This window comes from Cnephaeus nilssonii, assembly GCF_951640355.1.
Source record: "Cnephaeus nilssonii genome assembly, chromosome: 1".
Lineage (NCBI taxonomy): Eukaryota > Metazoa > Chordata > Mammalia > Chiroptera > Vespertilionidae > Cnephaeus > Cnephaeus nilssonii.
Genome location: NC_137072.1, coordinates 89,003,685 through 89,023,698, shown reverse-complemented (window position 1 = coordinate 89,023,698; position 20,014 = coordinate 89,003,685). Strand labels below are relative to the sequence as shown.

General features: G+C 39.9%; 1 protein-coding gene across 1 annotated transcript in view; it reads left to right on the top strand.

Moving 5' to 3' along the window:
* The window catches only part of GABRB1 (gamma-aminobutyric acid type A receptor subunit beta1), a gene marked incomplete at its 3' end in the record, with an annotated part of 364,005 nt that overhangs the window by 327,499 nt on the left and 16,492 nt on the right, over positions 1-20,014 (top strand). The window lies entirely within an intron of this gene.

The following is a 20,014-nucleotide window of genomic DNA, read 5'->3' as shown; positions in this document are numbered from 1 at the left end:
AGCATAAACTGTGAAGTAGAAGGTAGTAGGAGTAGAAGCTGGAGAGATAGACCGAGGGAGATCATAAAGGGCCTTGGGGACAAGAAAAGAATTTAGACAATATGCTGATATTCTGGTACTAAAAGCCATTCTTCTAAAAATGGTTAGGGGTCCAGTAATCAGGGAAAGACAATTTAAAACAAATTCTACTAATTTTTTTTTACCACATGATATTATAATATTCTAATGATGTGCATTTATAAACCTCCAAGACTCTGTGCATTATTGGTTCAACCTTTTTGAATCTGGGGACATTAGTCTTTTAGGGTTTTGTTTTTTTTCCAGAACACCAATTAACTGTTCCAGGGAATGAATTTTAAAAATTACTGTTATAAGTAATGAGGTATCATTAAAAGATTCAAGCTGGGAGTGACATTATTATATTTGTATTTTAAATTAAACACTCTGGTAGATATGTAGAAGATAAATTTGAGAGGATAAAATTTTGAGTATTTAATGAACTCAGCCAGGAGGCTGTGGAAGTAATCCAGAAAAGCAAGCCTGAATAGAAATAAGATAATAGATATGGGGAAAAGAAAAATTTGAAAGGAGCTTCTACATAATAGATGAGGTAAATACTAGTATATCAGTGGAAGAGCTAAGTCATGTTGTGGTCAGAAACACACATCAAACATACACCAAAATCTCAATGGTTTACCACAGCAAAGGTTTCTACCCTGTTTACACTAAATGTCTATCATATGTTAATTGGAGGTGGTGGGATGGGGGATCCTGCTCCACAGAATCACCCAGATGGTGAAGATTCTGTCAGCACTATCTAAAAAAAAAGAGAGTTTCTTGGGTCATTAAAAAATTGAAAAGAGCATGGAGATTTAGAGAGTAGATTTGATCTGAAGTAACACCTGCTACTTTTGGTTATAGCACACTGATCAGAATTAGACCCCTTGGCTAATTACAAGGGGTCTTGGAAACGTGCCCTTCCATGTGCCTGGGAATGGGAGGAAAATCAGATATTGGTAATAACATTATCATAAGTGAAGAAGAAGAAAGCATCAAGGATATTTTCCACCAGCAACTATGGGAATGGTAGTACCATGTAGTGGGAGCATGATAGTCCCAGAAGAGGGACAAAGTGTTAGAAAGATGAGAGGATGACTCCCATTTTTGAGCATTTTGAACTATGTGCCAGAAGAATTTTCATTTCAGGATGACAGGTAGATGGTTGGAAATGTAAAGTCTCTCTCTTAAAAGAGAATGAAATCCTGGGAATAAGATTTAGGAGTCATCATCAACACCTAAAACCAATAGTGGAAGTACTATCCAAGAAGAATAGGATGTTCCCTAAGGAACATCAGATTTTTGAGTTGAGCGAAAAACCCAAAAAGAGGACAGGAAAGTACCCAGAAATGTCATTAAAAAAAAAAAATGATGTCAGAGTTTCTGAGAAAACATAATCAGCAACAACAAACACACTAATAAATCAGGTGCTAGAAAGGGCCCAGTTGACTTGGCAGTTAGGAATTCATTAATTTCATAGATACGTAAGATCATGCAGTATTTTTCTTTTTTTCTCTGACTTGTTTCATTTAGCACAATGCCCTCCAGGTTCATCCATGTTATTACAAATGGCAAATTCCCTTCTTTTTAAAAGCTGAATAGTATTCCATTGTATGTGTACTACATTTTCTTTATGCACTCAACCATGGACATTTTGGTTGTTTCCATATCTTGCATATCCTATTTAATAAAAGAGACACATGCAAATTGACTGTACCTCTACTATGCCCACAAGCCACGCCCACCAGCCAATCAGGAACGAGTATGCAAATTAACCCAACCAAGCTGGCAGTGGCCACAGAGCTGGAGCGAGCAGGAGGCTTAGGTCGCCCCCGGTGATGGAGGAAGCCAAGTTTCCTGCCCGCCCTGGCTGGCCCTGGCCTCTGCTCAAGGCCAGAAAGTTTCAATTATAGAAGATAAATAAATCCCAGATACCTGCTTCCAGCCGGCCCTGGCCTCCGCTAAAGGAGGCGCTGAAAAAAAAAAAAAAAAAGGCAAAAAAGGAGGGGCTGGGAGCTTGGGTTGCCGGGGGCCGTGGCCAGCCTGCAAACAGCCATCAGCCCCTCACCCAGGTTGGCCAGGCACCCCAGCGGGACCTCCACCCTGATCCGGGAAACCCTTCAGGGCAAACCAGCCGGCCCCCACCCATGCACCAGGCCTCTATCTATATTAATAAAAGGATAATATGCTAATTAGACTGGAAGACCTTCCAGGAGACCTTCTGGACGTTCTTCTACACAAAGCCATGGCGGCAGGGCTGAGGTAGAGGCGGTTAGAGGCCAAGAGGGGAGGGCAGTTGTGGGTGATCAGGCCAGGATGGGATGGCAGTTGTGGGTGATCAGGCTGATGGGGGGCGGGGCCATTGGAGGTAAGCAGACCAGCAGGGGGGAAGTTGGGGGTGAGCAGGCCATCAGGGGGGGCAGTTGGGGGCGAGCACACTGGCACAGGGGGCAGCTGGGGGTGATCAGGCTGGCGGGGGGGCGGCATTTGGGGGCGAGCAGGCCGGCAGCAGGGGCGGGGAAGTTGGGGGCAAGCAGGACGGCAGGCAGAGTGGTTAGGGGCAATCAGGCAGGCAGGCAGGTGAGCGGTTAGGAGCCAGCAGTCCCGGATTGCAAGAGGGATGTCTGACTGCTGGTTTAGGCTCAATCCCTGTAAACGGGCAGTAGGACATCCTTCGAGGGCTCCCAGATTGGAGAGGGTGCAGGCCAGGCTGAGGAACTCCCCCCACCCCCAGCACAAATTTCATGCACTGGGCCACTAGTTGTGAATAATGCTGCAATGAACATGGGATTGCTAATATCTCTGTAAGATCATGATTTCATTTCCTTTGCATTTGTGCCCAGAAGTGAGATTGCTGGATCATAAGGTATTTCTCTTTTTTAAGTTTTTGAAGAATCTTCATAATGGTTGTATTTATATACATTCCCACCAACAGTGCACAAGGGTTTCTTTTTTTCCACATTCTCACCAACACATATCTTTCAATTTTTTGATAACAGTCATTCTAACAGGTAGTAGGTAATAGCTCATTGTGGTTTTGAATTGCAATTCCAATTATTAATGATGCCGTGCACCTTTGCATATACCTGTTGGCCATTTTGTATGTCTTCTTTGGGAAAATGTGTATTCAGGTCCTTTGCTCATATTTTAATTGGGTTATTTGGCTTTTTGCTATAGAATTGCATGAATTTCTTGTATCTTTTGGAGATTAACCCCTCATTAGATATATGGTTTGCAGATATTTTCTCCCATCCTATTGGTTGCTTTTTTACTCTGTCGATTGTTTAATTGTTTCCTTTGCTGGGTATTTGAAATATTTCCTAGTCTTGCCTGTTTAAAATCACACTGGGAATATGTTTTTCTTGTTTGTTCAATTGCAAAAAAAAAAAAAAAAGAAAGAAAGAAAGAAGAAGAAGCTATTGCAGAAAAGGTTCATGAGAGGAGTAGACACAAGCTAGGCTGATGTGATTTGATCAGGAGAGGGCAATGAGAAAATGGAAGAGGCAAAGAAAGTGAAGTTTTATTCCTCAACCCAAGGAATCACTTGTTCATTTAACCGATATTAAGGAAGGACTTACTAGCTGCAAACAAGATGCCTGGGTTTTCTTCTCTTGAGATTGTGATTTAGTGGATGAGTGTTACATTTCCTCTTTGCTGTTCCTGTAACATTTTGTACATTAATTTAATTTAGCACTTATAACATCATATTGTGTTCATTTCTTCCTCATATCTCTCCTAGGACAATGCACTCTTTGGGGATAAAGACAGGAGAAAGATTTAATTGATCTGTTTATACCAAAAGCTCGTCACAAGTCCTGGGTATAGTGAGCATGCAATAAATTTTTAAATTAAATTATTTAATCCTCACAATTCTGTGAGGTAGTTATGATTAGCCTCATTTCACAGAGGAGGCTGGTGAGACTTCAGGGCGGCTACAACTTGCACAAGGTCACAAGCAGTAGGCGGCAGAACTGAGACCCAAATCCAGGCTTTGGATCCATGCCTGTTTCTCTTGATCATACAGAATTACCTTGACATCTTTTCTCCTGGGGTGATGGATTCAAAATGACTTATTCATTGCTTTTCAACTACCTCACTCTATTCAAGATTAACAGTGCAATCCGAGATGTGGATAGCAAAAAAACAAAAAAGAAAGAAAGAAAGAAAGAAAGAAAGAAAGAAAGAAAGAAAGAAAGAAAGAAAGAAAGAAAGAAAGAAAGAACCCACCAGTCTGCAGATTCCCACAGTGCACAAATCTATAGTCGTGACTGGGCTGAGCCAATACTGTATTGAAATTAACCTTATGAAATTGCTATGTTATGTCCAAAAAAAAGTTCAAATACCAGCATTTTCATGTGATTCAACCTAATAGAGTATAGAGTAGTTCTTTCTACAGTATGAAGCTAAAAGTATGAGCTAGTAATACAGATTAATTAGAATGAAACTAAGCAGTGTGGTGGGGAAGAAAGATTTTGGAAATAGACCAAAAGGTTTGGAATCCTGTTATCTAAACTTTCTAAACCTAGTTTCTTAGTCATTATATTGGAGATAACAATTTCTTCTAAAGTGGCTGTTGCAAAGATTGAAGGTGTATAAAATGCCCAGCTCTAGACCTGACCCGGAAGTGGCACTGAATCAATGGCAGCTATAATTATGATCACAAGAGGACATGGATGCTTTTGAGATAAGGTGTTTATTTAATCACTGATATTTATTCCCAGGGTTTATTCTGGAGATTCTCTAGCTTTCTATACATATATTTTATATTGTTTCTTTGGAACTTTGTGATAATGCATATTACTTGCCCCAGAATTAAAAGGTCCATTACATGAAGCATGTAACAAGTAGCTGCCTGCCAAGCAATACCTTTTAGCCGTAGGGTTTCAAAGAAAAATATTCATATGAAATTTCTCAAAGAATTCTTAGGAGCATTGACTGCTCTGAGCGCTAGAAAAATAACCTAGCCAAATCTTCCTTTTAAAATGAAAATTAATAACCAGATATGGCTGCTCCAAAAGCAATCTAGATAAGTGTCCAGCATTATCTTCACTCCCAGGGTTCTTGGTCAGTAGTATGTGGACAAAACCTATTGTTCCTGAAAATGATGACAATATTATTTTATTTTGAAATCTATGTTTCAGTAACATGAACTTCTGGAAACTGAGCACCCAGCTATATAATTGAGAAAGATGAAAAATAAAGATTCTTTGGGGGAGAATAACGTAGTTCAATCTACTCTTAAATCCCCAAATATGTTGTTTCATGGGACTCTAACTGTATGTCTTCTTGATAGAATTCTAATATGGCCCTTGGATATTATATGGAAATTGTAAATAAGAATAGACTTTGTAATCTCTGTACTGTTTTCTCATAGATACAGCTAAAATGAGTAAGAATTTTAGTCTACAAACTAAAGTATGTCAAAATGCATTCTTCATCTTCTGCAATTTAATTTTATTTTTTTAATTTCTTTATTGATTAAGTTATTACATATGTGTCCTTATTCCCCCATTACCCCCCATCCCCCCACTCATGCCCTCACCCCCCTGTTGTCTGTGTCCATTGGTTAGGCCTATATGCATGCATACAAGTCCTTTGATACAATTTAATTTTAGACTATATGGTTCAATCTAATAACTTCCACATACTCTCAAATTCACCAATTAATTTCTCAGACACTTCATATATAAATGCAGTAATACCAGGATTGTTTGTTATCTTCCTGCTTTTACCACTGGCATTGGCAGTGAGCTCAGAGGGCACCAGGGTAAATGCTTCCAGGAGAACAGAGGAGATGTGCCTTAGTCAATTCATACTTCAGTTGTGACACCCTCCCCCAACGGGGGGCGGGGTTAAGGAGCGGGTGTCCACCTCTCATGCTCAGTCTGTTGGGTCCTGGGCCTCTGGCTGACCTCAAGTTACCTCAGAGGTAAGTTATCCTGTTTGGGACTCAGCCACAAGTGAAATCAGGTCTCACTGCCATGGTGCTGACTCAGCTCCCACTCAACTCTCTAGCCCTAGTCATGTGCCTGCTGCATCCCTTTAATGAGGTAACCCTGAGATCTCTGAGAGTGCCACGGGTTCTATTCCACTGCAAGTCTGTAACCAGAGACCCTCTGAAATCCTCCCTCACTATTATAAACCCACAAGAAGCTCAGACAGAGTAGTCTCTTGCACTCAGCAGCCTTAACAGACCATACTGCCTATCGCCCAAATGGTGGAATAGAAAGCCTTCTCTACAAGCTTGCTTGCCTGCAGCATAAGGCCCAGGCTTTGCTCATATCCAAAACTTTAGGAGGCTATCTAGCATCATACCCCCACCCCAGAACCCAGCTTGAAGGGGCAGAGGCAGACACAGAGCTTCCCAACCTCACATCTGACTCCTTCCTCTCTTCCTCTCTACTTGCCTTTCCCCTCTTTCCTTCCTGGAAGTGTCTTTAATTAGTGTTATGTGTTATGGGAGTTCAGGGTAAAGGGAATTCATCAGAAAATTTGCATGTGTAGACATCCTTCTATCTGACTTTCAGACTAGCATCTCTTAAACCAAAGGACCAAGAATCTGCCATGCTTATTATTTAGATCCTCAAGGACCCTTTCTCCTCTTCCCACCCCCAGTAGTGTGTGATCACAATCATATTATCTAGGCCAGAGTTGGAGACGAGGCCCTTAGATTATTATCAGTGAAGAAATTCCACTTACCATTTGATTACAGAACATTTTGTATCTGCCTTTCCCAAAAGGACTATTTACTTAGAATGAGACCTAGGTATTATTATGAACCACTGGTTGCATCACTCGTACAAATGGTTTTAATATGAACCCTTCTACCAACCACAGCATTCTACAGCTATGAGCCCAGGTGTTTCATCCTCAGCACTATTGACATATTGGGCTGGATAATTCTTGTAGAATGCTGTCCTGACCACTGGCGAGGTTTAGGATCATCCCTGGCCTCTACCCACTAGATACTAAGCAGCACCCATCCCCAAATTATAATGACCCAAAATGTCTCCAGATGTTGCTGACTGCCCCTGGGTGGAGGGAACCACCCTTGATTGAGAACCACTGCAAAAATCCATCCTGAAGCAACATGTGATGCCTGTTTCATGCTTCTAAGTATTTCCATGATAAAGTGCTTCTGAGAAGCACTCTGTAGCTATAACTATGCCAAACGACACTTTTTTATCTTCCCTGTGAGTCAGGTAGCAGATTATTAGCCCAATTTCCACAGATGGAAACTTCGAAGCATTCAGCTTTCCCAATCAGGTCACGGAAGTCTGTGCTTTAATTTTCCCCCTCTGAAAAATGAAAATGATAATCATTGTTTTTCTTCCCTGGCCTCAGGTAGAACAATAACTAGGGAGAATTGCCCTTTCATAACTGCTATTCCCACACTGCTACACCAGGCAGCTTTAAAGATAAATTTATATTTGCCTGTCTTCCTATTTCATGGGCATCAGAAATAAAGCCTTCAACATGAATAAAATGGCAGCAAGGCACATGTTTCATCAATGTAACAGCCAAATTACACGGAGTGAAAAATCAATTCCAGCAAAACCAGTAATAATCGAATAGTTTTTTCCATCATGCCCAGACACAATGCAATTTTTAAAACAGATATTAATGTGTCCAACAAGCGTACCATGGTAACCTCTGTGACACCAATCTAGCACTTGGGAATGAGAGCAGATAGACTATCGCTACAAACAACTGTGAACTGTTGGCTCTACTACACTATTCACGTGGATTTCAAAGGCCAAGAAATTATACAAGAACATATAATAGTTTGTGAGTCACAAAAGTACATGGCTTCAGATCTGGCCAGGTGGCTCAGTTGGTTGGAGCATTGTCCCGTACACTAAAAGGTTGCTGGTTCAATTCCCAGTCAGGCTACATACCTACGTTGCTGTTTGCTCCCTGGTAGGGGTGTATATAGGAGACAACCAATTGATGTTTCTCGCTCACACATCAATGCTTCTTTTTCTCTCTCTTAAAAAATATTAATAATTAAAAAAATAATATCCTCAGGTGAGGATTAAAAAACAAGTAAAAAAAGGTACGTGGCTTAATTTTTGTTAAGGTTATCCAACCTGATCCTAAATGGAACTCAAAAAATATGGGATTTTTAAAATGTAAATTCTTTATTGTTTAATGTATTACATAAGTCTCCTTTTCCCCCCATTTAAAAAAATATGGGATATTTTAAGATGGCTGAGAATTGCCAGAAAAATCTATCTTGTTGGGAAGTAAAATACAGCTTTTTTAAATATGAAAGCTTGCTACTATGTGATTATTGCAGGTTGTATGCAATGCATCTGTGAAAACACAGGGCAGGGACTACATACTTCCGGGGACTACATGATGTCTTCCAAATGTGGAAGGCATCAATCAGGATTATAAATTGAATTGAATGGGTCTCAATAAATGTCACCTAAGTGTGAGTGAATAAGGGATCTGAGACTAAAAAACATATACCTAAAAGAAATCAGAAACTAGGCAAATAAATTAGTAAAAATTGAAAATAAACTCAGAGCTGATAAAATGGTAATTTATAATGTAGGGTATTGTATTGTTATCAGCTGCATAATCATAACTGAGCTATAAAGAGTGACTCCTTATCACTTGCTGCACATAGATATTTGTTAACTTATATGTTTAGCTAAAAGGGCATAGACTGTCCTTTTCAAGATGTTAGTGAAAAGATTATAACTTAAGCATTAAATATAGCAAAAGAGGCAATTTTTTATACTTATTTTAGTAATCAATTAGAGTTGCATGTATATAAATATAAACATATTTCTAGCTGGAAATCTGAATTTGTGACATGGTATATTAATCACAATTGTTCTAGTGTTATTGAATATAAATTAATTTTAAAATAAAACCTTGTGAGAATCAGTGATCCAAAGCTAAAATCGTCACAAAAAATCGAAAACTCCTGCAACTGAAAGAAATACATTTTCAGACAGTATTTTGAGTCTCTGCCTGTGAATCTGAAAGATCTTGATTGCCCTCTACAGGTTATTTAAATAATTTCCACAGATTTGGAGTTTACTGTCCCAAAATATATTTGGGTAATTTTAGAACATAAAATAACTTATTTGGGTTTTATTTTTAAAAGAATTACATGTTCACCACATGAAATTTTTGGAATAAAAATACCTGTAATTCTAATATTTGGAGATAACCACTATTAACTATTTTCATATATATTCTTGGTTAACATACACATGCACATACATTTTTAGGATTTTTTTTCCTTAAAACACACTGTAAATATTTTACTATGGCTGGTTTGGGTATTACCCCAAAATGTATTTTATTGACATATCATCATTTTTTTAAAAAAAAAATCCTTATTGGTAAAGTATTACATATGTCCCCCCTTTTCCCCCATTGACCCCCTTCAGCCCCCCACCCCAAGCTTTCTTCACCCTATTGTATGTGTCCATGGGTTATGCATATATGCATACAATGTCTTTAGTTAATTGCCTCCCACCCACCTTCCCTCCCTCCCTCACCCTCCCTCACACTCTTTTCCATTATGTCCATGTCTTTGGATCTACTCCATTCATCAGTTTATTTTGTTAATTAAATTCCACATGTGAGTGAGATCATTTGATACTTGTCTTTCTCTGACTGACTTATTTCACTTAGCATGATACTCTCCAGGTCCCTCCGTGCTGTCTCAAAGGGTAAGAGGCCAAATCGTCATTTCTTATCATCAGAATTTCTCAGTGAAAAGTGATCCTCCCCTCCACCAAAAAAAAAAATGGTGAGGGAGGGGGAGAAGAAGAATTTAAATAAAATAAAACTTAATAACCACTTAGGAGTGGATCCCACAGGAAGAAAATCAATAATCTATGGGGGTATCTTGATTTCTCTAAACATAACTCAAACAAGGCTTCATTTATTTACTTGATAGGATTTCAAATAAAAATATCATAAAGATGTTAGGAATAATTTTTTTTTTACATTTCAGATATAAAGTTGTCATTAAATTAAACTATATAATTGATGTTATCATCTAAACTACTAATCTAGGATTTCAGGCCAACAATAACATTGCCAGAGTAGTAAGGTTAAAATAATACTGCATTTGAATTAGCTGGATAATTGCATAGATTTCTACTATACTTATTCATGATCTTATTTCTCCTCCAAAGTATACACTTTAGAAAATAAAGCTACATGGGGCATATTAGGTGCTTGTCAAAATTAGAAGTGGACTCCTTTATCTAGATTAGGCCTGACTTTGTCTTTTATTCTTTTAAACAAAGCAATCATGCACATTTTTAAGGATGCCAAATAGATTAGTTATCCTATATAATAAAGAGCTAATATGCAAATGGTCATCACACCCTCGGACCCTCACGCCAGGGCCGGGGGACCTGAGTCCGTGCCCTCCGCCTGGCAGGGCTTGACGGGGGACCTGAGGCTGCGCCTCCCCCCACTGTGTGGGGCTTGACCGGCGGTGGGGCCGGCTGGGTCTGGGTCTCATTCGATTTCGAGGCTCACACAGGTGGGCGGGGACTTGACTCTGGGTCCCGCGGCACGCCCCAGACTCTGACAGGAGGGAGATTGTCATATACATTTTACTAATTTTCTTTCATCTCTGATACTTCTTTTATAGAGAAAGGGCAAATAGCAATATTAAAATATTTCCTATGATTAATTCCCTTTTAATGTGCATGAATTTCATGTGCCGGGCCACTAGTTCTTAAATAATATACAATCTTAAAGCAGATTTTAAAACAATCTTACACAATATTCTGATTTTGACACACTACATTAGATCCCCTGCTTATGAGTTCTTTCTTTATATGTTCAAGTGAATATGGTTACTCCACTGCTTAGAGAATACAGGTTTCAAGGCCTTTTCCCACAAACAAGCAACTGTTTCAGCATGTAGAGGGGTGTTGTTGTTGTTGTTGTTGCTAATCCTCATCCAAGAATCTTTTTTCCATTGATTTTTATAGAAAGTGGAAGTGAAGGAGAGAGAGAGAGAGAAATCAATGAGAGAGATAAACATCTATGTGAGAGAGACACATCGATTATTACCTCTTACACATGCCCCAACTGGGGCTGGGGATCAAACCTACAACCCAGGTATGTGCCCTTGACCAGAACGAACCCATAACCCTTTGGTGCATGGACCTACGTTCTAATCCAGTGGTGAGGAACGTCTGGTCCCCAGAATCATTTGGTATGGCTCTACCAAGGCATTAGGGATGAGTTAATTAAATGTTTGACCAAAATAGCCGGCTAATTTTTAAGTTGATAATTTTGTATGGCCTACAAATGATGTTATAAATATCCAAATAGTCTTTGGCATAGAAAGGTTCCCCACCCCTGCCTAATGACTGAGCCATACTGACCAGGGCTGGAGAGGGGTTTTGATCTTCCTTTTTATCTGATGCAGAAATAACTGGCAGAGATGACATTCAATCGCAATAACTCCAAGACCTCATTTTAGGTGAGTTGAACAATCAAGGCCCTCCCCACTCCATGACAGCAATATTAAGCAAAAGGCTGCCTCAATTTTTGAAGAGATTTCTTACTCAACTTAGTAATGAGTACAGGTTTTATTTGGTTGCAGTAGTGTGAAGTTCATCTTTTTGAGGATGTTGTAACCAATCTTGGCAGAACTTTGGAACAAGATTTGACAGTCACAGTTTATTCCATCTTTTGCCCAAATTATGTTTTTAAAGGAGGAAGGGTGCAAGGAGTTCAGATGGTAATTAAATCTATAAACAGTGTAAGAGGATTACAAGACTATAAAAGAAAATCTGACTATAAATATCCCAGAAAAATCTTCTGGGATTGTTAATAAAAATTGGAAAGAAATTAATAAGGATTTTTTTCTGAGACATAAACTGTTGTCTCCTTGACTTTTAAGATAAATCAGATGGCCCTAGCTGGTTTGGCTCAGTGGATAGAGCATCGGCCTTTGGACTGAAGGGTCCTGGGTTCAATTCCAGTTAAAGGCATATGCCCGGGTTGCAGGCTCGATCCCCAGTAGGGGGCATGCAGGAGGCAGCTGGTCAATGATTCTCTCTCATCATTGATGTTTCTATCTATCCTTCCCTCTCCTTTCCTCTCTGAAATAAATAAAAATATATTTTTTAAAAAGATAAATCAGATGTAGATAGCTGGTGGCAGTTTGTTTTGAGAAAATTTTATTGGATACACCATATAAGACAAACATTTAATAATAAGATTTTAGCACTTCTACATGTGATTATCTTTGACTCCACCACTGATTTGGGCCATAGAGAAACACTGATGCTTTCTTATCTGTAACCAATAATTTTCCTAAAACATTTGCAACTACATAAATTAATGTAATATAGTTCCATTAGCATTCAGTAAAGGAAGTTGGACATTGTAAAGGAAAGGTTATTATTATGAGCCTGTACACTTAAATTAGTATACCAAATGGTCACTGATGTTGACAGAATGGAATACACCATCCCATTGCTCCAGAAGGTAAGAAAGGTATATTCTAAGAAACTTACACTGATGAGATTAAGTCTGGGCAAGATTCTAGCCCTGGCCCCATAGAAGGGCAATCAATAACCTATGGAGGCAGCTTAATTTCTCTAAACACAAGTCAAGCCATATCTCACTGTCTTACTTGATAGGATTGCAAAATCAGTGACTCAGGAAAATGTGATAAATACAGAGATACAGACTGGAGGCTAAAGCAATTAGACAGATATTAAATAGATAAACGATGGTGCCACCTTGCAAAATGCTGATCAGACATTTGATATCAACCTACAGGGATATTGCCAAGCGAGTGTTACAGCGCTCTGTCTTTGTCTCTGCCATTCCACATTTGTCTCAATCAAGAAAGTAATGATAAAAGGCATGTTTGTCAAATTTGGAGATAACATGAAACTAAGAGGATGAGCAAATAAGGATTAAAAAAACTCAACATGCTAGAACAGTGACTCAAATTGAATTAGATAAAATGTAATGGGGGCTATATTAGATCCTATATTTGAATCCAAAGGAAAAATAATGTGACTGTTGAAAAGTTAATTTGAACTTGTGCTGCTTTAATATAAACCCAATGACTAGAATAAAGAAGTCCTGATCTTTGCTAGCCACCCACACCAAGAACATCATGAGTGGAGCAGGCATGGCATAAGGCATTTAAAAATTGTATCAGCATGAAGCCAGAGAAATGGTAGAGAAGGTCAGAATAGAATCAGACAGAGGCTCAGAGAGGGCACTGGACAACCCAAGGAGATAGCTAATACATGCAGTCCAACCTGGAAGGCAATTTGATCTTGAGATATTTCAAGTGGCTGGCTAATTGAGAAGTCAAGATGGGCCACAGTCACGGTCAAGAGATCTGATGATGGCAGTAGGATTCCCACCAGTGGGAAATTTAAGAGGAGCTGGATGTATTCCAAATAAAGAAAGCTTGGAAGGAGATCTTAGGCAGTGCACTAGGGCCCTAATGGTATCTGGGGCTCAGCCAAATCATTTTGCCATCAAGCACTGTAGGCAAAATGTCTACATGCTATGAGGTTTCTCAAGTGTCTTAAACAAATTGTTGGCTCCAAAATACATAAAGAAAACTACAATGTTAAAACTAATATAACATTGTGATATCAAGTCAGCTGCAATCTGATGCTTTTATAGTGACATGTAAATAATATTTAACATGACTGTGAATGCATTTTAATGTGTTTGTTATACTGTGCAAAGGTTTATTATCCAAAAGCAAAAGTGCATGGGGGCCAAAAGACTTTAAACGAGGATAATCTGGGGTAGTCAAGGATTAATGGACTAGACAGTGTTAAGCAAACAGATAAGAAGCAGACTCCAGAAAAGTCATTCTGAGAATTTACATGTTGATCAAACATAGGGGATGCCAAGGCTTGACTAGAATGGGAAAAACCTGAGAATCTGACTTAGTTCCTGGTGCATCAGGTCCTAGGCCTGCCTGGAAATAAAGGGGCCCCTTAGAGGATGCTTAAGAAACCAGGAACCATGTCTGGCCTCGAAGATTCTAAATCTGAAGGACATGATGTAATTCCAAGTCTGTTGCTGTTTAATTCCTAAACCAGTCAGAAGTGGCTCAATGACCAGAGCAGGAATAACCTCGGGTGTGAGTCAAGACAGGGAAAGGAGCCAGATAACTCAGAGGAAGAAGAGACAGGTAGACATGCCCACTTCTCAGCTTAGGACTTCATACTTCAAGGGGCAGAAAAGCAAACTGGGGGTAGACATCCACTGACATCAACGTCAGGTGGTGAATGCTCTCCAAGAAGATGAATTTTTACTTATTATAAGGTCATGCTGTCTAATTATTACCTAAAATTCTAATCAACTATTGAGTTGATTGAGAAAATAGTGAGATGGCCATCTCTAACAACTGAATGACTTACCACTCAGAAGGTTGGTGGTCAGGTAGAAGACAAACAAACAGTCTATGGATTGTTGAATAGATTTGTACTTAGGGGTTTTCAATGCTGTCAGAATAAAAATCTGGCTTCCATGGTTTGCTTGCTGATTCTTAAGATATGGAGATACAGATATGGGTGAGAAAGGAATCTCAAATAGCCTTTAGAATAAATGTTATAACAGCCAGGGAGCCACTTGGCTTTCTTTGATCCAGTTGGCTTTCTTATCCTCTGCCTAGATACATAATTACAAATATCTAATCATCTTGGCATGGAAAGGATCTACACATATACAGAGCAGAGATACTGGGAAATTTCTAATATTTCTGCCCTCATGTGTGAGGAGCAGAAGGAAATGGGGAGTGGCAGACAACTACGGTTATTTCAATGGGTCATTTTCTAACCATAGTTGAAATGCTGATCACAGAAGTTGACTTGACTTGGGGTAGGAACACACAATGCAACAATGCAATATACAGACGATGTATTATTGAATTGTACACCTAAAACCTATATAATTTTATCAACCAATATCACCCCAATAAATTCATTAAAAAAAACAACAGAAACTGTTCATCACAAGTTTTACTTCAATTAGATGCTAGTAATGACTATGAAAGCAGGAAGGGAACATATTGGCTCCTGTAACTAGCTCAGCCACTCTCCACTCAGCATTTCATGTTTCCCAACAGCTAAAAGAAAGGGGGAAATCTCTGCCCTCCAACGTTTGAACCAAAGTCCTGGGTTTCCCTAGGACTGGACCAACTTGGGTCACGTGTCTATTTTTAAGCAAGTAATTTGGCTAGAGCATTGCTATGAACTAACTGTCTTAGGCTTGTCTACTGCCAAACCATGAGCCAGTCACCATAGCAAAATGCCATAGAGAAGATATTTTGATAATTGGCCTCAGCCAATCAAGCCCCACACCATGAAACCAAAGATGAGGCTATGGCTGCTCCACAAAGGGAAATACATTTTACTTAGGCTCAGTCATGAATTAAAAGCTTAAATTTCTACATTATCTAAAACTCAGTTAAGTACAATTTTAGACCATCCTCCTAGCTCTATTAAGCACAGCAGGGAGCAATTTTTATTTCCAGATTAGAAAATGCATTCTAAATAGAATAATTCAAATAGCAAAGAAGAACAATAACATCCAGACACTTCTGCATTTGTCCTAGCTCCATGCATCTTTATCCACTGACATCAACTTAATTTTATCTGTACTTTCTGCATCACTAAGAAGTCCCCGGGGGCTGAGAGGAAAATTTGAGAGCTTCTATGTAGTTATTGTTGCTAGGAAACAACATCCTTGGTATCCAAGTGTTTGAGCTTTGAGACACTGTGTGAAGCCACTGGTTCATAAAGGAAAACCTTTGGTAAATAGGTTGTTTAGGTGTGAGTAAATTGATGTTCTCTCTTTCTGTAGCAAATGTTCTTGTGTAACCTTTGAATAATAGTGTATTTGTAGGCCTTTATTCTTTCCTTTGAATCCAGCTGCCATTATTGCTCCCAGGAGAACTCAAACTTCTACTGAAATGGAGTGAGCATTCTTTTCCCCCCCATATCATCCATAATTATCTCAGTGCCTTGAACACTAAGCCTAACGGGTTTTAGTTAAACAAAGTGCAAGTGAGCTTGGAAATCTAGACCCAGACTACTGACCATATAAACTGCTGAATACTATTAAAATCTGCATTGATTGAGCCCTAGCCAGTTTAGCTCAGTGGATAGAGCGTCGGCCTGCGGACTCAAGGGTCCCAGGTTCGATTCCATCAAGGGCATGTACTTGGTTGCAGGCACATCCCCTGTAGGAGGTGTGCAGGAGGCAGCTGATTGATGTTTCTCTCTCATCGATCTTTCTGGCTCTCTCTCCCTCTCCCTTCCTCTCTGTAAAAAATCAAGAAAATATATTTAAAAAATAATAATAAAATTTGCATTGATTGATAGCCATATCCCAGCTTTTTGATTGTCCATGACCTTGAGGTATTCTGTCACTCTTCACAGGTGGGAGACATTGAGGAGTGCTGTTTTGGCCTACCCACGGTCTCCACCCCTCTCACCTCCAAACTGCAAGCCATCTCTGGACTCTCAACTCTAATTATTGCTTATGTTTCTCCCCTAGGATTCTATAACTCAAAAATTAGCTTGAGGTTGTAATTTATCACTTAGTTACTTGGTTAGCCTAAAATTAACAAGCAGCTTTTTCCATTTTGTTGGTTCCCAGATCTATCTATAAGCCCCCTGTGAGCAGAATCATCTTTATCAAGGAATAACTGTAGCTCACGAACTCTACCAAATAAGTTACCTATATCAGGTTAGTGGTTTGGGACAATAGAATTCTAAGCAGCAAAGAGTATTCACTAATTCATTGATTCAAAAATATGCATGGGGTACTTACTATAGACGAAATCTGTTCTAGGCATCAGGAATTTTTTTAAATGAATAAAAGAATGTCCTTGCTCTCAAAAGTTTATAATGTAATATAGCATCTATATATATAAAAGCTGAAGCGACCAAACGACTGAATGGTCAAATGACCTGTCGACTGGTTGCTATGATATGCACTGACCACCAGGGGGCAGACACTCAATGCAGGAGCTGCCCTCTGGTGATCAGTGTGCTCCCACAGTCAACCTCCTTCAGTTGGCCAACCTCCCACGGTCCCTCCCTCCCAGCCAGCCTGCCCCATTGGCCCCAATTGGAACCTCCCAAGGCCCCTCCCTGCCCCCCACCCCCCACCCCCGCCAACCTCCCGCAGCCCCAATTGCCCCAATCACTGGCCAAGCCGAGGGACCCCACCTGTGCACGAATTCGTGCACCAGACCTAGTGTAGTATAATAAAAATATACAATGGAGATAACAAAGGCAGAGGTAAACACAGTTATATACACAGATAAAATATTTGCATCATACGATATACTGTATAATTAACAGGATCTCATCAGGAAAGCAGAAACCACTCAAGGTTTTTCAAAAGGGAATTTAATTGAGAGAATTGGTTACAAAATGGGAAAGGCCGGAAAAGCAAAAGGAAGGAGGAGAAAAGAGTGCAAAGGGCATTAGCTGCTAATAGCCCTGTCCTGGAGCCCACAGGCCTGAATCTGCTGTGTTCCTATGAGAGATGCTGTTCTAGATGTCTACGGACTTGCAAAAAGAGGTGCTGCCCCTTCTTCAGCTGTGAGAGTCTGGAATCACCTCACCACCCTGGCAGCAATCACAAGCAACTGCAGCACCACCACTTCCAGAGCCAGAACCAAGAGCCTTCCCTCCCCTCCACCTTCTAATCTCCAGCCAGTTCTTCTGAAGGACAGCACCTAACATGCAGCTGGAGAGACAGGGAGCCTAGGACCAACAGTACAGAGCAATGTGTAGAAAGCGAGATATGAGATTCAGAAACACCAAACGAATAGCTGGCACAACCCACAACAGAGGTTTTAATGTAAAGCCCTGGTAATCCCAAACCTGGAGCAAATAATTCTTCCCTAGAAGAGAGAATGCAGTTCTGTTACAGATAAAGGAAGCCCATTTGGCTAGCTTAAGCAGAAAGAGATTTAACACAGAGAAGTGGTGCTTACAACGTTAAAGAACTAAAGTAGGAGGCTCCAGGCTGGGCCACTGGAAATGGCTCCCAGACCACAGTGCAGACTAGCCTACTGATAGCTCCATCACAATCAGGAAGCTGGTGTTGACTTGAGGACCACCAAAGCTAAAACCAGAATTCCTGGGTCCAGAACTACCTATTCTATAGGAGTTGCACCAACAAATGAGTGCCTCTAACACCACCTCTGACATCATTTAACTCTATATGATCCAGGGAACCTAAATCATATCCACAACCTTAGTTGCAAGGGAATCTGTAGTTTTTATATTTCCTAAAGGAGATGAGAACATGCTAATGGAAGCCAGTCCAGACAGATATCTGCCACGGAATGAATTTCATGAAATGTGTAACCCTTTAAGATACCCTTTGCAAGCTCCAAGGGGACAAGAGCCAGGCCAATTTTAAACTCCCAGGTCTTTTCCACCATCTGACACTTAGTCGGTACTCAATAAATATCTACTCGTTGAATGAGTAGAGACATGTACATAGGTTAGTGCCTGGTTGTAAAGTTAAGGTTGGTAGCACAAAGCCGGGAGTCTTAACGATGAGAAGCAAGAATGCAATATTCTACATACTTTTATTGGATACCACCATATGCTAGGAGCTTGGTATATATGCTAGACACTGAGGTATAGAAAGGAATGAGAACCAGTCCCTGATCAAGGAGCTCAGAGCCTGGTGGGTGAAAGACAGATAAGGCAAGTAAAATTCAGCATGGTTCCGTGCTTTGTTCAAGGCGAGCACATTGTCTAATTGATAAAAGGCAATTGAGGGCAGGAAGGACTGTGACTGCTTGCCTTGGGTATCTGTCCACACTTCTTCCTACACTTCGTCATGGCTACCTAATCATTTTATTCTTCTCAGCTCAGTTTTACCTTTGCATACTGAAATCTTTAAGGATGTTACAGTGTTGGTATGTATTCAACTCTGCCCTGCAAGTTTCCATTTTCTTACTAAAATTAAATTGCTTACCGAATAAATTTTATGAAGTAAATCAGTTTGACACTGACATCAGCTTCCTTTATGTTATTCACTCTATGTAATAAGTAATCTCTCTGCCAGCAGGTCTGCTCTAGCCATCTGGCCAAACCCTCTGCAAAGCCATCTCTAATTCCCTCAGGTCGAGAATTTGCTGAGACTGCTTGTTAGACCAAGATCCTGGAAAGCAGAACTAGGCCTATTCCTAGACATTCTACATGCTTAGTGCCTAGAATAGTGCTTGACACATAGTAGGCACTCAAAATATGTGTACTGGAATATAGAATATAATTTCCATTCATTTGAGTCAGCAAAGCCCACACTAGAGCGCTTGGGAAGGGGATGTAAGCAAGGAGGTGCCTCTCCTGGGAAGCATATAGAAGCTGTGTTCTATCAGCCCTGTGTGTGTGCTGCCTACTAGAGAGAGGACACCAGGATCATCATCAAGCTAATGACAGAGGCATAATGAGGTGAAAAACTATAGGTGAATAAATACAGCCTCAAATTGAGATGAGGGCAAAGGTTGGTATTTAGGCTTTGATCTATAAATAATGTTTCTCTCCACAGAGTTACTGGGTTTAAGAACTTTCTCCCTGACAAATACTTATAATTCAAATATTCTATGTTGTCAACTAAAAGAAAACTCACGTTCTGTCTAGCTCAGAATAGGAGAGCTATTCATTTGTGCAAGGTGAGGAGCCTGCCAAAAACCTGCCTGAATGAAAGACCACCCAGGCCCACATACAGGTGAGCAGAGGGTATGAGACAGGCTAGTGAAAAATCTACACTCAGATCAAGTCGGACAAGAAGACAACTTGAAATTTTGGATATATTGTCTTGGCTTCTTAAAGGATTTTTTAAAACTAAACTCTATGTTGATTCCATCCATCTTTTTGAAAAAGCTTATTTCTCATGCCAACTTCCTAAATGGATGATGCTGGGGCATTTTTCGTCC